General features: G+C 37.0%; 1 long non-coding RNA gene across 2 annotated transcripts in view; it reads right to left on the reverse strand.

Annotated features, from left to right (window-relative positions):
- Positions 1–8,018: 8,018 nt before the first annotated feature.
- The window catches only part of LOC141569471 (uncharacterized), a 37,761-nt gene continuing 28,372 nt past the window's right edge, over positions 8,019–17,407 (reverse strand). Inside the window, exons 2-3 of one of the 2 annotated variants that reach the window (XR_012493156.1) lie at positions 11,207–11,323; positions 8,019–10,820 (exon numbers count right to left, since the gene is read on the reverse strand). This is a non-coding gene — a long non-coding RNA (uncharacterized LOC141569471). Of the gene's footprint in view, positions 10,821–11,078; positions 11,324–17,407 lie in introns of those variants that run through there. The other variant, XR_012493155.1, reaches the window with a different exon arrangement.

The raw sequence follows: 17,407 nt of genomic DNA on the forward strand, positions 1-17,407 counted from the left end.
GGTGACTGTAGTGATATTCAGCAGTGAGGTATGGAGTACTTTTTCTGGGATGAATTTGTGAACTTAATTGTCCAACCTCGTAAATATATCCACAGGAGAACATGGTGTCTATAGTTTGGTTATTTGAAACTGCTGTGCTAGGGCCATACTCTTTTACTCTGGCATATAATGCTATTAGGGCCAGCCCTACCTTGTTGCTCGAAATATGAAGTGCTTTTATACTTTAGGAGAGTATACTTCTAGTTGGAAAAAGTCTGCTACAGTAGTGAAAGCAAGCTGAGTAGTGCCAACTTTACCTCTAGCCCTGCTCCCTCTACTTTAGAGGTACTTATGTCTTTTCCCCTAGGATTTCCTTAGTTCTTTCCTATGTCTCATTACTACTCTTGAGGAAGGGGAATTGTGGGTATATTCCTGATGATTCCTCCAAGCTAGTTTCTTCTTCATTACATCCAGTAAAAACCCTTGCAGCTTTTATCATGTTTTGTTGAGGAGGCACTCACATGCTTGTGGATGACCTGCTGGGCTGGTGTTCAATATCTGTTTCCACCTATTTCTAGTGTGCCTTTCTGTATGCAAGAGCTGGAAAACAAAGCACTACATTTCCTATCCTCTTTCTCAGCTGGAGTTCTAAATGTGATTTAGGTTTAGCATTCAGATGCACTTGCATGAAATTTTGGAGGAGAGAAGTGAGGTGCAGGCTCTTTTGGCTTTTGCAGGCAAATGACATCTCGGAGTATCCAATTTTGTGGTGGCTTCCTGATTATGGGGTGGCAGCTTCTAAGTTTTGCAGGTAGATGCCTGATTATAGAGCTGCCATTTTCTTCATAGCTTTTTTCTGTAGTGTCGTTCCCAGTCATTTCCAAAAAGTTAACTTGGAGTTTGTTTATTCAGTTTTCTAATGATTCTGATAGAATCTAAAATCACATAAAAAATTTTTTTCTGCCTAAGTTAACTAGAGTAGATTTAGTATCTGCCATTGAAATTTGACCAATGTGAACTCTGATGCAAAATTTTCCTATTCAGTTTTTCCTTGTGGTTTGGCTCAATTTCTAGGAAGTACTTTGGATATCTGCTGCTACCATACCACCCTCTTTTCTGAAAGTCTGTTTATGGTATATTTTAGATCAGTTACATAATTTTAGATAGTTATTTAATCAAAGTTGTTTCTGCTTTTCCTCTCCTTCCTATCTTTAGGAATTTGCTTAGGAAGTAAGAGAATAGCTTTTGGTAATTTCACATACACCCTACTTGTTCAAAACTTTATTGGTAGCACAAATCCCAGTCATTTCACTATAAACCAGATCACTTGTCCTTCATGAATCATTTTCTGCTGGAATATATTTCACTAAATGTTATGAAAAGAGGTTTAGTTTTATAACCACTCTGAGTTCTTGATTCCATGCATTTCTCTTCTCCTCGTTTCACTTCAGACATGTTTATTTTCTTGCTGTTCACCATCCTGCCCGCATGGAGCCCAGTGTGGTGGGAGAAGCATAAGCAAAGCCATTGATAAAGGTGACGTGTGTTTTCTCTGTTACCCAGATATGCATCTATCAGACCTGAGACTGTAGGAAAGGTGGGAAGGAAGATTTTCTGTTGGTGACTATTTCAGCTGACTTTGAAGAAACTGTAGGGTGTGGTCTGGGGTGGGGGGCAGGCGATGGTGAGCACTGTGGCAGACAATGTTTGACACGTGCAAAGATTCAGCTGTAAGAAAAAACATGATGGGTTCTGTGAACCACAGGCAACTCAGAGAGCCAGTGAGTGTGGAGGACTAAGGCGAAGTCACAGTGGCAAAAAATAAATAAATAAATAAATAAATAAATAAATAAATAAATAAATATTTAAAAGATTTGTGCATTTTACTTACATACTCCAAATAGAACCCAGGGTTCCAAACACCCCATTATCTTTATGGAGCAGCCTATATGAAACTGAATCCAGTCACAATACGTCACTAAGTAGTTCTGATCTTTACTTGCATTTCTCAAAGAGCATTATGAATCCTCATTTGCCTGCCACTCTAAATCCTATTTTCTATTTCTATTATTTTTCTAACACCTCAGGACTACCTCATGCATCTGTCATTCTCTAGTATTTTCTTGGCATCCAGAACTCATCTGTCTCTTCCCACCCTCTGCCTCCCTCTCCCCTCGCCTTCTCTTCTAGCTCTTTATAAACTTACTTAATGTCTCCGAGTCTTCTCCTTCTCTGGTCCTTTCTTTGTCTAACTCAACTCCTGATTCTACATCTTAAAAGACCTGAAACAGGCCTGCCAGAACTTTCTGTAGAGGGCAGGGAAAACAGAAAGAAAATGTGCCCACTTTTAAGAATCCAGTGGCCAATTATACTTAGGAACTTGATTTTATTCTGAAGTTTTAGTCAGGGAGTGATATAGGTTTGTATTTTAGAATGCTTACTTTCATTGAATTGTTGGGAATAAATAATTACTTTAGTTACATAAATGTAGTAAGTGCTTAACATTTATTTATTAAACTTATATGTATCCTGATTCTGTCCTAAATAGGATATAAAGGAACTTGTAATTATGGTAATTTTATTTTATCTTTTAAAGGGAAGCGGTTTATTGAGAGGTAGTCTACTGCACAGCCAGAGTAGAGGCTGCCCTTGGGCAAGAGACAGCTACAGATAACTTTAAACAACTAGCTAAATATAAATATAAAATTAGGGCCAAGGAAAAAATCTCTCTGCAAAATGAGTGCTATTACGGTTTCTTTAATACAACTTCAGAGTTGTCTCAGAGTTGCCATATTTTCAAAATAGAAAGGGGAATACAAGGGAAGAAAGAAATTACTTCCTCAGAAGAAATGTTTCCCAGCCTTAAATTGCAAGGAACTTTTTTTGACCGGAGCCCTGGGTAATATAGCTATCAACTTTAGCATGTTATAGCTATTGTGTCAATGGATTTCAAAGATGATTTCTTAGGGGTGTTTGTGAGAAGTTGAGGACCAAACAAGACGTAAATTTAATGTTAAAGCTCTAAGGACTGTGTATAGCAGTCCCCTCTCATCCACGGGGGATACGTTCCAAGACTCCCAGTGGATGCCTGAAAGTGTGGATAGTACGAAACCCTGTACGTTTTTTCCTATACGTACATATTTATGATAAAATTTAATTTATAAATTAGGTAAACTAAGAGATTAATAACAATAATAAAATAGAACAATTATAACAATATGCTGTAATACAAGTTATGTGGTCTCTCTCTCTCTCAAAATATCTTATTGTACTGTACTCACCCTTCTTGTGATGATGCGAGATGATACAAGGCCTGTGTGATGAGACGGAGTGAGGCAAATGACTTAGGCATTGCGACGTAGCATTAAACTACTACTAATTTTTTGACAGTATGTCAGAAGGAGGATCATCTGCTTTGGGTGATCCTGGATCATGGGGCCATGATGATGTTGATGGTTGGATGTCACAAGCAGGGAATGTCAGTGGTTGGGGATCCTTGATAGTGGGAGGTTTTTCTGAATATCAGGCAGGTAGTGTACAGAGTGTGTATACCCTGGATGAAGGGACAATACATGTCCAGGGTGGGACAGAGCAGGATGGCATGAGATTTCATCACACTGCTAAGAATGGAATACAATTTACAACTTATGAATTGTTTATTTCTGGAATTTTTATTTAATATCTTTGGACTACAGTTGACCATGGGTAACTGAAACTTCAGGTAAGTGTTGGGGGGACTGTTGTATACTGCTTCCTAGGGTGTAAGATTCAGGAACATGAATTAGAGTTCTAGAGCGTGCATGGTTAGCGTATCCATTAGCTGTTCTGTATCTGTTAACTCTCTCAGATTTTTGATAGAAGTCACTATGGAGTAGGGCAGATGTTATTTCAGTGTGGAAGGATTTTAAAGCCAATTTTTTTTATTCACTTTGACATAGAAAACCATAGCTCTGTAGAATGACTGGGAAAGCATCATTCTAAGTATCAGGCTGTTGAGGCATGCTGATGCCATAATATGTTTTTCTAGGTAACTGCTTTACTATGCGGTGTGATCTTATTGTGACCAATTGAATTTTGAGAAAGTTTGCCATGGCGATGATTTAGGGTACACTGACCCTTTCTTTCCTGCAGCAGATCACGGAATCCTCCTGATTTGTAAAGGAGTGCTTAGTAAGGTATAACATAAAGACATCCTTTATGGAGCGGCATCTAGTGGGCAGGTGTGTAGATTAATTAAGACATGTAGGAAGTTGCTGCACATAGTCAACACACAATAAATATGAATTCCCTTCTCCTTCTCAACAAGGTATTAGCTACCAGACAACATTTGTGTTGTCATTAAATCTGATTGCCATGATGAACACCAAAGGACAAATTATCTGACATTCCATTGGAGCCTCTTTTCCACTTTCTTTTCTCACTGGCTGTGGGTTTGTGATTCCAGTAAGATTGAAAGAGAAGAAAAGTAAACTTGATGGTTGGAAAGGTCTCACGGAAGATGTGATACTTGAAGGAAGGGCAGTTAGGTTTAGAGAAGTAGGGAATCACCAGGTCAAATAGAAAAACATGAACAAGAGCTGAGAGAGGTGCCATCATAGTTCCTATTAGAAGAGGGAGCCCATCCTTGGTAAGGAAAAGAAGATACTCAACTAAACTAACTTAGTCAAATCTGCTCTGTTTTGAAAAGTCAATGGGGATACACGAACTACCAATCTATGTAGTGTAAAGTGAAGGATGAACAGTTCAATGGTAAAACATAGTGATTCAGAAAATAATTACATGTTTCACATTTGTTAATTAGGCTGAAACCTTTTGCTGTTATTATACCCAAATTCTGTAACAGTTCCCCTTTTCACTGTACTACATTGTTGAAATATATTTATTTTTAACCTCTAGGTTAATATTCAGCATCAACTAATTATAAATTCCTTCCATTTTACACGTGGATGGAGAATGTTTCACAAGTATAAAAAGGAGCAAGAAATTAAAAAATATATTTTTGATATAAGAAAATAGAATACCTGGTTATTTTTTGTCCCTTTTAAAAGTAAGAATATTCTAAATGCAACTAACTGTATCTTAGAATTTCAAATAGAAAACCTAATTTAAATTTAAGTGGTTTAGAAAAAACACTTAATATGAATTCTGCATTATCAGGCACTTGGCAACAAAGGTATGCTTTTCCTGGCAACAAGGTATGCTTTTCCTGAAAAATTGTATTTTTAGCAGGAATATTTTCATGCAAAGTATCTTATTTTTCTCTGTAAGTCATGCTTTTCCTAGAAACCAGTCATTTCATTTCAGTATTTTAATCAGCATTTTTCTTTTCTTCCCCAATCTATTGATAGTGTTGGGGAACTTGAACTTGAGACTGTTTAGCCATGTAGATCTTGAAATTAGTGTGTCTTTCTCCATTGGGACATCATTTGAATAGGAAATCAGTGTTGATTCAGTACAGAAACACTGAAGAAGCATTTCACCATGACATCATAAAAATTCAATATGAAAGTTATAAGGAAGTTGCAAAGGAAGGAAGATGTCTTAAAGTCCTAATCCTCCAGAAAAGTTAAAAAAAAAAGTAAAAAAACTAGAGATGTAATTTTCCACAGGTTAGTAAGGCCTCCCTATTGAGTGAAGCTTTAAACTGAAAAAAAGAAAGAAAGAAAAAAGAAAGCATTATCTTGTTGTTGTTGTTTTATTTCATTTACAAAGTTAAAAAAATCAACTATAAAATAAATCAAATGAAAAAATTGTTTTAATGTTCTCCAGATGATTCTAATGTGTTACCAAGGTTGAGAAATCCTGCTTGCTTCTTGATAGATGCCCTCTTTAGCTCATTTAGCCAGGATTCTTGAAAGTAAAATATTTCTTAATTTCATATTAAATCAATATTAAACATGAGAAAATATTCACATATTAAAAATTCTCCTAAGAAACAGGAGTTCTTAACTACGACTGTGCCCTTGATGGTTCTATTCTAGGCTAGTAATTTTCTGTGAATTGTTCTACCTCTTTAGTAAATCATCCTCTATTCTTCTTGCTTCCAATCCCTTCCTAATTCTTGACTCTGTAACTTTATAATTTTGATGTCTATTATTTTTCTCACCTCAATTTGCTACTTCCCCTCCTTCTTTATCTTTGGTCTCTCTTTCAACTTTGGTCATGTTCACTCTCTCCATTAAAGCAACACTGCTCCATCACAATCTCACAAGCTTTGTTCTGCCCACTCATTCAAACAGCTTGAAATGCTGTTTGAGATCTTGATGGCTTGGCTCTTGCTTGGAGCAACTTCCATTCTTCCATTCATCCTGCCAAATCCCTGTCTACATGTAAAGTGCAGTGTGAATTTTGCCTCCTGATGAAATGATAAAAATATCATTACCCTCCCCCAATCAAATGAAAACGAGCCTTTATAAGAAAGGGCACATTTCTAGAGAATATGACCTGGTTTTGCAAATTTGGAACGCTATCCTATGATGACTTTAGAAATCCTGTATGGAGACCAAAGAATCATTTGAAATTATCCCTTTGGTATGAAAATAATCATATAAACTTTCTGAAATCTTTATGTAGGATTAACACTAAGGCTTAACTGTCGGACTGTATTATATTTTCTTCAGTGAATTCTATGTAGCATTTGGTTCCATACGTTTTTATTTTGCTACGTTTAGGTCACTCTAACAATGTGTTAAAAAGTTCTTTAATGTTCCCTAGCATCTGTAAAAAGAAACAATCCATTTATAAATTTAAGAGTGGGTCATGTGGCTTGTCCACAGCATCTGCGAGAAAGACTTGGAGTTATTCATGGAGAGCATCAGCAATGAATCTAGAACGGATAAGAAAAATCCCAATAGGAAATGAGCATGAAGAGAGATAGTATCAAAAGTGAAGCAGGACATACTTCTCTCCCCCTCAGTTTTGATTGAACTTCATTTGAAACATCATGGTTACTTTTGCAGAGCACAGAGTTCAGAAAAAAACATTAGAAATCCTTGTTCAGGGGAGAGTAACCAGGAGGAGGAGAAGAAGGTCTCTGTGAGGAACAGGTCAAATGAATGGACTGTTTGGCGCAAAAGAGAGCTTAGCAGTGGACCTAATCACTATTTTCAAATATTTGAAGGGTGTTTCTGCAGAAGATGCACACAAATTGTTCTGTAAATACTAATAAGTGAGAGGTTGTGGATACGGGGTATATTTAAAAGAATGTGAAGAAGAAGAAGAAAACAAATTCATGATATAAAAATTTTGATTTCCAAGAAAAAAAAAATTCTGTTCTAGGATTGACAACACTTTTCTACATGTTGATTTCTTAGTGAACTGTCTCCTAGTTAACTTAAAACTTAATAACGGACTATTTCTTCTTTAAAACAACTTATATAATCTTAGGTTATTTCACTCTTCTTGGTCTCAGTTTCATCATCTTACCACGTAGTAAGCCCTATGAAAATGTGAGACATTTCTATAACTTCCTAGCAGAAACACAAAAGAGTTATTAAATCCTCACCATGATGTACTGAGTTTTAGAAAATGATGTTTTTAACTATGTGGAAAAAGTTCTAAGAGGTGGCTAAATGATGGGGTTAATTTTTCAATAACACAGCCTTATCTATACATATAGTACATACAATTTGAATGGATTGCCTCTACCTATTCAAATTCACATCTGAGAAAATACGTTAAACAAGTATCAGGTATCGTTACTCAAGACACTTGGAGGGACAGAGGCAGTTATTTCCCTTGATGAGCACAGCTGAATTTAAGATGGGCATCCTCACTTAAGAGTTTATTCCTCTCCTATCCAATGTGAAGTAATCAAAACACCACCAGCAAAACCAAACCAAAGGCCAATCTGAAATTATTTAAATTTTTTCATTGGTTTCTTTTATATTTGATCTTACAAGCTTTTAAATAGTGAGTAAATACCAAATTCCCTAAGAGCATCTCTGAAAGCTTTAAGTATGGATAATATCCAAATAAGTATTAAGAAAATATTAAAAATATATATATACAGAAAAAAATTTCTTACTAGGCCCTGAAATTTTAGAAGCATTAACAGTTGAGAAAATGCAAACTTGGCAAAGTGCATAGCTGAATATATTTTCTTTTTATTAAAAATGATTATCTAGACTAGATACCCTGAAAGAACTTCCCAACTGAAACAACTAAAGTTGTGAATAAAATGAAAGAAAAATGATTGTCAAAAAAATAAAAAGGAGATTTCAGAACAAAATTAAGTACCAGAAGTCTTACACAGATAAAATCACTATTAATATATTCACGTACTTTATTTCATTTATTATCTCTGTGTAGAAAATGCTCTATAAAATTGGTTTGCTTCTCAAAGTGCAGGTTAAGAGACGTGGTTTAAAAGTTTTTTATCTGTCTAGAATTTTTATACTTTTCAGAACCTTATTTTGGTAAAAATATTAATTTCATGGTCCCAGAGAAGCGTATTTAAGTGGTCTAGGGATTGAAGTCCAGACCCTCGTTTTGTTTTTAAATTTCCCTCTGTTGGGAAAGGGCCAGGAGAGTAGTTTCCTGGCTCTTGGCCTCATGTGGAAAGGTGCCAGCTCGGTTATATAACTCACACATGCAAACACTCATGTAACTAGTTGGTCATCAGCTGTGACCAGTTAGCCATTAGCCACTATTGTTTTTACATAACTGCTGTGGCTATGTTAACAAGCCCAGTGGTGAGGGTGTTGTGGATCCTACTTCCTGTGTCTCTGCTGGCAGCCAGTGAGATTGTGGTGCAGGAAGACCCCTTGTTGGGGTGTTGGCAGATGTTTGCTTCTTCTGTCTTGAGCAACTGCCATTGAGAATATAGTAGTATGAACCCCCATCCATGGCTGCAGTTGTTGCTTTTTGGCCTCACCTTATCCTGCATTCACCTATCGGGAGCGTTACCTGCATTACCCCTGCCATTACCCGCCCTTTCTAATGTCCTGCCATGGTTGAGAAATGTGCTCTAGAGTAGATTTTTGTTGCTGTTGATTAAGGACTTCTTCCTTAGCTCCTTCATTCTGGACTCCTGAATAGAAATACACTTGGCTCCTCTTACTTTTTATCTTGGGGTGCATATCATTCCATGAATTTATCTGTCAAATGTCTGCAGATGACTCCCAAATCACTGTAGCCCTGTCCTCTCATATATCTCTTGAACCATATCACTAATGGCTTACTGGGTGTTTTCACTGGGGTGTCTTATCTCAAACTCCCCATGTCATCTGCCAATGGCGTTAGCTGTCACTCTTGGGAAAACCCAGTCATCTTTGATGTCTTCTCTTCCTTCAGTTTTCTTCTCCTCTGTCTGCAAGTTCTTGTCTGTTTTTTCTACTATACCTGAGCTCTCTATCCTCTTCCCCCTTTCTTGAGTCCATCCGGTTAGTCTAGGCTGTCACAGTCTGGCCTGGCTACTACTTGTAACAGACTTCTTGCCTTCTCAAATCTAGGTCTTCTAAACTTTAGTGTATCCTGTTTGTGTCTAGCAGATGAATTTCTTTTAAGTATTGCTTTAACTTCATTACCCACCTTTTACCACTCTCTGGTTTCTTTTTTTCTTTCCTTTTTTTTTTTTTTTTTTTAGTTTGTTTTTTTGTTTTTCATATCAAAGGTCTGCATAATTTGGCCCAAGCCTTTCTACCTAACATTATTTAATACTTGTTCTTTTTTCTTTTTTTCTGGCAAATCTGTCATTTGTGTTCCACAGCATACATTGATTTGATTAATTCAGTGTTCCTGAAGTCAGTGCTTCCCACTGACGATTTTTGGTGGTAAATGAATAAACTTCAATAATGTTCAGTGATACATTTAAATTTAATGTAAACTAGAAAAATACATATGTACTTCAAATCCATGATTTGACAGATTTTTATTTCTGAGACTGAGACTAAAGCAAATATCTAAGTTTTTAAAAGTCAATTTAAATAAATTATTAAGTATGTAATATGGAAGAATTGTGAAGGTGACACATGAAGCTGACATCTGTAAAAAGAGTGATTTATATTATTGTCACCTCCTGGAATAATGCGGGGCAAATTCTACTCATCCTTTCAGTCCTAATTTAACTTCAAATTTCTCCATAATGTCAACCATGCCAAATCAGCTGGAGTGATATAGGAGAATGAAGAATGAAAACAGAAGCCATCGGCTTTGACCCAGGACACTGGTGATGGGTGAATACAAGGTTTTACTGACTACCGAGAATGAATGCTGATGTGGCAGCTGTCAGTATGGGCTGCTTTTTTGAATGGTAAAGGGGGAAAGAACACTGGGATCAGTACTGAAGAGGTTGACTCAGGTGAGCACACAGGTTGCTCTTAACTGCCATCCAGGCAGGCAGCTCCCTGTGTTTAGAAGGCTACAAGTTGGACAAATACAGATTGAGAGAGAAATACAGCACTCTAGTCCTTCCATCCCTCTGTCTTCTAGTGGTACCAGCAATTCTTCCTCTTCCAGCATCCTGCACTGGTTTGTGCTCTCTGAATGGAGACCAGGGACCAGGAGCTTCTTTGGGGTAAAAAGTGTGCCAGGTACAGATATGGGAGGTGAGAGAATGTGCCATGTGCTCTTGTAGCTTGTCTGGGCCCTTCCTGTACCCTTGGAAAGCCAGTCCTAAGTACTTTAGGGATGAAGCCCAAAGTGGTAATTAATGTTATTCGCCCTCCTTCTGCTCCATAAATAGAAGCTTTTCCCGTAGTTAAATCATAGGATGTTTATTATTTTTTTCCCCGTACTTTCTCCCTCAGGAATCTCCTGCATGCTCTCATCCCCCACGGATGTGTCTGACTGGATGTTATTCTGGTAAACACAGCGACTTTGGAGCATCCTTCCCTCTCCTCCTAGAATTAAATCAGTCAACTGTAAAACCAGTTTTTCACAGCAATTTTTAGTGATTTCACTCTTTATCAAACAAGAGGAAGAAATTCAAGTGAAATCAAGGTGTGTGTGTGTGTGTGTGTGTGTGTGTGTGTGTGTGATATGGGAAAAGTTTGCAACTCTCCATTTTCTTTCTCAGAGAAAGTTTAGAATTTAACAAAAGGCTACACTGGGTGGTCATTCTGCTTGTGCGCCTGACAGGTTAGAATTATGTGATGAGATTTTTAATATGTTACCATTTATTTTTTCCCCAAAATTTCAGTCTTGACGTGAGATCCTACGTGATAGATTCTTGTCTTCAGGAACCTGAAAGTTGCAAGAGCTCTAAGAATGGCCATTCCTAACAGACCTCTTTCCTGCAGGCTGTTCTTTTCCTGCTTTGATGCTTAGGCCACACATCTTTTTCTCAGGAACATGACTCAGAAGAGTTCATTTGAAGAACAAGTAACATTATCTGACATTCTGGCTGAAAGGAAAAAAAATGGTTTCATCCTCCTGTATCACGTCATCCATTTCCAAGGAAAATTTTGTTTAATGAATAATGCTTCTGAACAATAATCTTATCAGAAACCCAAGACTATAATTCTTCTTTTCAAGGTGGTTAATGCTTCCTCAGTATAAAAACAAGTTCATGTCACAAGATCTTTATTTTACTCTCTATTCATAAGAACAGCAGCAATAACACTGAATACCATTTACAGGGCAGCCATTTAACCATAGGAGTTTGGCACATTAAACCATGAGGTCCTCCCAGCAAATTCACAGGATTGTAATCGTTGCTTACGCAGCTCGTGAAGCTGAGACTCTGAGAGTTAAGCATCCTGCCCAAGGTAATACAGCTAATACGTGCTGGCCTCCCTCATTGCAAAGCTTATATACCTCTCTTTTACTACATGATTTTTTAAAAAACTATTCTAACCTTTTCCCATTTATAAAGCATTTTACAGTTGTTTAAAGAACAAAAATAATCTACTTTCAAGTGTTCATTAGAAACAACTTTTTGTAATTAGAACACAATTAGAACAAGCCACAGGCATCCATGGTTTAAAAAATAAAATCAGTGGATAGGTTTGGAGTAAGAATTTAGGTTCTAGTATGATCCCCTCTCTGGTGTTGAAAAGACCTTTTGAAATCTCATCAGAACATCTGGCGCAGGGATTCCCTCTGACACTGTCCTGGGGGAACTACTTGAACTCATTTAGTGATGGGACATGCAGAACTTTTCAGGTAAAACTTTCCGTTTTTGGACTGCTTGAATGATTATTAATAATACTTCATATGTACATACTCTTCTCAGTTGAGAAGTTAATCAGCTCTTTTACACATCTTGTTTCAGTTATGAAAGCTTATTCTTATTTTGAGCCCAAGTCTGTTCTCCCACTTCAATTTGTAGAAGCAATGGAAACTTTTTTTTTTTCTGTCTAGAAAGTAAACAAGATGTGGGACAGTGTTGGGATGGATAACTTCTAACTTAACATTCATGATCTGCTAACTTTTTGCTAAGGTTGCTTTGGTGAACATATTTCCTATAGATTTGACAATGAGTATTTGCTTCCCCTTCTAAAGCTACAAGATCAGGAGCTTTGCTGATGGAGCTCTGTGTTTTCCCCCTCCTTTTCTCCCCGGGAATGAAAAAAGTGCAACACCGAAGGCAAGAATGTTTCTGACCAACAGCAGTAACTTGCCACTTGAGCAACAATAGGTCTGTCTGTGGATAGACAATTAGAAAGTAAATCTTTGCTAGGTCAGACTGTTACTTTAGTTTTAGAGATTGAAATTTTAACTTTTGATTTACTTGTTAACATACAAAATAACTTTCTATTGTATACTTTGATTGCACTGTTTTTTTTGCACCCTTTACACAATGGATTTTGAGGGCTTGATGACTATGAAAAATGTAAGCCTTGTTTTTTCCTTCTAATTTGGAAAGGTGCCATATTATTTTTTAAATCAGAGTTTATTGGGGTGACAATGGTTAGTAAAGTTATATAGGTTTCAAGTGTACAATTTTGTAATACATCATCTATATATCACACTTTGTGTTTATCATCCAGTCACTTCTCCTTCCATCACCATATATTTGACCCTGTTTACACTCATGTACCATTTCCTTCCTCCTTACTCTCTGGTAACCACTAAACTATTGTCTATGTCTATGAGTTTCTGTTTCTTTATTTGTTTGTCTTGTTCCTTTGTTGCTTTCAGTTTTATATCCCACACGTCAGTGAAATCATATGGTTCTTGAATTTTTCTTTCTACAACAAAAGTGTCCTTCAATAGATGATTAGATAAAGAAGATGTGATATATATACACAATGGAATACTATTCTTCCAGGAGAAAAGATGAAATAGTGCCATTTGTGACAACATGGGTGGATCTTGAGATTATTATGCTAAGCGAAATAGGTGCCATATATTTTTAACTTGGATCCTCTGTGTATAGATAAGATAGGTGTTTTCTTGTTTTCTCCACTTTTCTCATTCTTGTGTGTAAAATGTAAGTTTGCAAAAGGCAATGTGGAATCAGATATAGTTCAGAAAATGCATATGCAAATCTCACATGGATACAATCATGTAATTTTATTAGGCCCAGGTCAGATTCCCACATGACTCAAGTTTGTGGAACTTGATTATATGTTTCCCAGTTAAGAAAGTATCAACCACACTGTTGGTGCAGCTTTACAATCAGGCTTATATCCCTATAATTTTTATTTAATAGGCAAATTTTACCTTCTAGTTTATGGATAAGTATTCTCCATGGTCAAAATGTAAAGGCATGTCGTCACTAATTTTACCTAATCTTTCACTTTGTCAGAGATCAGAATAGTCAGACAGGACTTTATTCAGCCATGCTAGTTTCTTCCAACAATCTTCTCAACGGGTCTACAAATTGATATTTTCTTAATTATTTTTTTCTCATTTAGAAATATCCATTATTTAATACCCGTGGATATTTCATTTTTCTTTAAGATAGGTTAGCATTGATTCAAACTATTTGTCAGTTTTTCAGTCTTCCTCTAATAATCATATTCTTTCCAGAATGATAGCTGGTGGCTGTTCTATTAGAGACATTTAAAAAAATTTCACTGGGAATCAAAACACTTCATTTGCATATTTTTTATGTACTGAATTTATGTAATAACTATAATTTATTGTATGTTATTTACTGTTCACTGTATTTTAAATCTCAAATCTGAGTTAAGTAGCATTATTCCCATTTTATAGCTGAAAAGACTGATGATTGGAGTGGTTGAGTAACCTGCCAGTGTTATTAGTAAGTAAGAAAGTTTTACTCAAGTTTTGGAGGTATATATTAAGGGAAAAGGGAAGGGTGATGGGTAGAAGTTAATGTGAGGGGCAATGAGAATTGGCCATATTTAATCTGAACCGTATTGAGTTGAGGACATGTTATTTATCTTCAATTCACTGAATATTGAAGAAAAGACTTATAATTATTCTTGTGTAGTTCTGAAGGGAAGAAAAATGGTGAGGCACATTTTTTGCTCAACTCTTAATGACATGGAGAAAACATGCTTCTAGGAAGCAGAATTCTACCTTGCCCACCCATAAAATACCCCTACATGTGAGTTTCCCGAGGAAGAATTTATCAATCAGAATTGTTATAAGATGGATGGAATGGGGCCATCTCAAATATTTCTTCTCTAAAAGTGCTCAAATAGACTCAGCACCAACCATCGATGATGCTACAGACTTTCTTAATGTTGGATACTGTGTACCGTGAAGAACAAGACGGGAACAGTCCTTGCCCTTCCAGAGCTTATATTGAGAGCAACATTTGGAAGAGCTAGAAAGTAGAAGAGGGAGAATGGAGAGTTTTCAGGGAAGCTGCTCAAAAAAAGGGCAAGGTTAGCGGAGAAGAGAAAGGATATTTCAGAAGGGCAGCTGGCAAGTGACAGTTTTATCCAGGTTGTGCTGGTATATAACGGTGTATGACATGCCATCTCTACTCAGAAGGAGCTCCCAGTCTAGGTGGGAAGCTCACATGTTAGTGGAGAAGAAGCGCTGATTGGTCCCAGCTGGGATTCGTTCCTTGAGAACTGACTCATGTTCCTCTGTGGTGGCCTCCCTGTGGATTGTCAGTGCTTTTGGCCTGTCCTTTAAGGAGGACATGCACACACTGTGGCACTTCTTAGGCAGTTCAGCACTTCATTTATCTCAGCATTTTCTGTGAAAATTATAAACCACAGTCCTTGAGTAAATACCTCCCAAAATGTCACAACCTTTTAGGAGACTCAAGATTCACATTATGATTCAGCAGAGACAACAAATGCATGCATAATACATGTGACACTATTCAGTTAGTATATTTGCATTAGAGATGAATCTATTTTTTACAAATTATGACCAAAATGTAATTTGACCTCTTTTATACATTTTTTTACCTTTTTAGTTATACACTAACAATTAAGCATTTCCCATTTCAGTTTCCAGTGCTCTGGGATGTGTGACAAATATTCAGTGGAGCAGAGAAACAGTAAATTTCCCTTTATTATCGTTGTTGTTTATTGTTGAGACATGCCTCATTAAACATTCCCTGTCTTATTAATGAAACAACTTAATATGGTTTTGCACAACTAACGGTTTTCATTAGCATTCATCATTGAATTTTTTTCCACCTCAGAAATGGGGTTAGTATTCTAAATGTTGTCTATACTAGGATGGGAAATCTTATTACCAAAAAGGTACACAGTAAGTTTTAGGAGAAACTAATTTAAATCAATCAATAAAATGATCTCTGTAGAGAGTTATGTGACAATTATAATAACGTACCATCAATTCTTTTTTTTAGGAGGTTAAATATCTACTATTTTCTTTGCTACTGGGCAAGCAGGAAGAGATAACACTGAAGCTTTGGCTTTCAATGGTTAGCATGGGTGTTTCTGTGCAGAAAAGAGAACTGAGCTAAGACTCAGAAGAGGTGTAGTTCAGCTGAGCTGTGCCATCTCTCTGGCCCTCCAGTGCCTCATCAGTAAAGTGAAAAGAGGGCTGGTATTTGTTTTCTCTAATTCTGCTTCAAGTTCTCATGTTTTATGCTTAATACATTATCTTCTTGCCGTCACAAAACATATGTTAAAGAAGGAACAAAGACGCACATAGAAACAGCTCACCAAAGGAACACTAGAAAGGAGTCTAGTATAATGGAAACAAAGCCCAACGGGGAATGAGAAGATTACTCTGTGTTTAGCTCTGTCCATAACTAGCTTTGCGACCTTGGGCAATATACTCAGTAGTCCATACAATTATTTTAATTTCTGAGATTCTGTGATTCAACAATGAAGTAAAAGTCAGAATGAAGACATGAAACTGTACCTGATATTATCAGGAAATGAATTTCTGATGTAAGGGAAACTCGATTTTGCTGAGGTTTTGGTCTTTTTTTTTCCTTTTTTCTTTAGTACAAAGTAAGTGTTAAAAGCTTACAGCTTACAGCTTTCTAGATTACCTTTGTAGAGGTTCTGTTGAGGTTTGAAGAGCTGGGGGATTGTTTCTTCTACCCCATAAATCCTCTGGGTTTGGAAGTAATGGAGAAATACACAGATCCAGATAGATCAGGATCAAATGATCAACTATTAAGACTGGATTTGTGTTTGGAACTTAGATGGCCCCTTAGTACTGGAAAATTTGATTGTTTCTGATGGTTTTCCTCTAAGCATACACTCACCCCTGCTGCACTCCAGTAGCTGACACCTGAGGGGGATGGAGCTGCAGGAAGAAAGCCTGGGCCCTGATCCATGTGTATGTACCACATGAAGGTTAGGATGGGGGAGAAGGCCAGTGACAATGAGGGGGTTTGGGGTTGGGGGTAGAAGGTGATTTAAGTAACTGGACCTGCTGGTTTGGAATACAAAGTCCCATAAAGATTGTGTTAGTCTATCCTTTGGGAGCCCCCCCAAATGTTTTTCATCTGGACCTGAACTGTTCTCTGTTGCCCAAATTGAAAGCCCTTCATCCTCTATAGATCTGAAAGAATGAGTGTACAAGGACTGAGATACACTTACACAGTTCCTGTTCTAATTGCCTTAATCATCTGTGTCTTTCCTCCTTATTTGGAAAACACAGAGGGGCATGTGGGGAAGCTGAAGGAAGTGCTACTCTAGAAGCCCCTTCTTGGAAACAAGAGATTAGGGCATTGGCAGTTTTCCATAACAGGCTCGCTTACCTTTCTTCTTGTGGTGGCAGATACTTATTAGAAATACACCTTTTCTTATTAACACTAAGGCTGAATCTACACAAGGCAAAACAATTGTACATTCATTAGCCTGAAACCTTTTTTCCTCACTCTTGGTCTTGATCTAGGGCAAACACATGAATTGTCTAAGAATTTCATATAAGTATTCTGGTTTTCCAAAGGATTCTTGGGAGAATGAGTTAATAGAAGGTTTACTCATAGAGGTTAAAGGGTTACACTTACAGGTCTGAGATCTGTTCTCTGGGGGAAACTAACCTAATACACTGATTATTAATCAGTGTATTATAACCTAATACACAAATTACTTTTGCCCTCTTCTTTACCAGAGCTTGGCACTAG

Source organism: Rhinolophus sinicus, linkage group LG02 (assembly GCF_036562045.2).
Source record: "Rhinolophus sinicus isolate RSC01 linkage group LG02, ASM3656204v1, whole genome shotgun sequence".
Taxonomy (NCBI): domain Eukaryota; kingdom Metazoa; phylum Chordata; class Mammalia; order Chiroptera; family Rhinolophidae; genus Rhinolophus; species Rhinolophus sinicus.